This window comes from Bidens hawaiensis, unplaced genomic scaffold, assembly GCF_021521415.1.
Source record: "Bidens hawaiensis isolate Kalapana, Puna unplaced genomic scaffold, B.hawaiensis_p1.1 tig00046328_1, whole genome shotgun sequence".
Taxonomy (NCBI): Eukaryota; Viridiplantae; Streptophyta; class Magnoliopsida; order Asterales; family Asteraceae; genus Bidens; species Bidens hawaiensis.
In genome coordinates, this window is record NW_027498277.1 from 9,601 (window position 1) to 11,520 (window position 1,920).

The following is a 1,920-nucleotide window of genomic DNA, read 5'->3' on the forward strand; positions in this document are numbered from 1 at the left end:
CATAAGAAAGAAAAGGATTAATAATTATGCCCTCACGCAACCCGTGGCCCGTTCGAAATTTTGGTCGTATTGCCAAAGGGGTTACTACACGAGCCGAAGAAAAACTTAGGATGTGTCGAATCACTGAATTGGAGCATAAATTCGGTCTAGGAGAATGCCATACAATATTTTATGACCCTATGAAAGAATCGGATCAATAATTATGCCCTCACGCAACCCGTGGCCCGTTCGTAATTTTGGTCGCATTGCCAAAGGTGTTACTACACGATCCGAAGAAAAACTTAGGATGTGTCGAATCTTTGAATTGGAGCATAAATTCGATCTAGGAGACTGCCATACAATATTTTATGACCCTATGAAAGAATCGGATCCATAATTATGCCCTCATGCCACCCCGTGGCCCGTTCGAAATTTTGGTCGTATTGCCAAAAGGGTAATACACAAGCCGGAGCAAAAACTGAGGATGGGTCGAACCACTGAAGCGGATCATAAATTCGGTCTAAGAGACTACCATACAATATTTTATGACCATAAGAAAGAATCGAATAAATAATTATAACCTCACGCCACCCGTGGCCTTTTCGAAATTTTTGTCGTATTGCTAATGAGGGTGGTACACGAGCCGGAGGAAAAACTGAGGATGGGTCGACCCACTGTATCAGATCATAAATTCGGTTTAGGAGACTGCCATACAATATTTTTTAATCCTAAGAAAGAATCGGATCAATAATTATGCCCTTACGCCACCCCGTGATCCGTTCGAAATTTTGGTCGTATTACCAAAGGGGGTAGTACACGAGCCAGAGGAAATACTGAGGATGGGCGGAACCACTGAATCGGATTATAAATTCGGTCTAGGAGACTGCCATACAACATTTTATGACCATAAGAAAGAATCGGATCAATAACTATACCCTCACGCCACCCCGTGGCCCTTTCGAAATTTTGGTTATATTGCCAAAAGGGGTGGTACACGAGCCGTAGGAAAAACTGAAGATGGGTCGAACCACTGAATCAGATCATAAATTCTGTCTAGGAGACTGCCATACAGTATTTTATGACCCTAAGAATGAATCGGATCAATAATTATGCCCTCACGCCACCCCATGGCCCGTTCGAAATTTTATTCGTATTGCCAAAAGGGGTAGTACACGAGTCGGAGGAAAAACTTAGGATGGGTCGAACCACTGAATCAGATCATAAATTCAGTCTAGGAGACTGCCATACAATATTTTTTGACCATAAGAAAGAATCGGATCAATATTTATAACCTCGCGCAACCCCGTGCCCCTTTCGAAATTTTGGTCGTATTGCCAAAGAAGGTAGTACACGAGCCGGAGGAAAAACTGAGGATGGGTCAAACCAATGAATCGGATCATAAATTCGGTCTAGGAGACTACCAAACAATATTTTATGACCATAAGAAAGAATCAGATCTATAGTTATGCCCTCACGCTACCCCGTGGGCCGTTCGATGTTTTGGTCGTATTGCCAAAGGGGGTAGTACACAAATCGTAAGAAAAACTGAGAATGGTTCGAACCACTGAATCGGATCATAAATTCGGACTAGAAGACTGCCACACAATATTTTATAACCATAGCAGAGAATTGGATCAATAATTTTGACCTCACGCCACCCCATGGCCCATTCAAAATTTTGTTCGTTTTGCCAAAAGGGGTAGTACACGAGTCGGAGGAAAAACTGAGGATGCGTCGAACCACTGAATCAGATCATAAATTCGATCTAGGAGACTGCTATACAATATTTTATGACCATAAGAAAGAAACGGATCAATAATTATAACCTCACGCAACCCCGTGGCCCTTTCGAAATTTTGGTCGTATTGCCAAAGAGGGTAGTACACGAGCCGGAGGAAAAACTGAGGACTGGTCGAACCACTGAATCGGATAATAAATTCG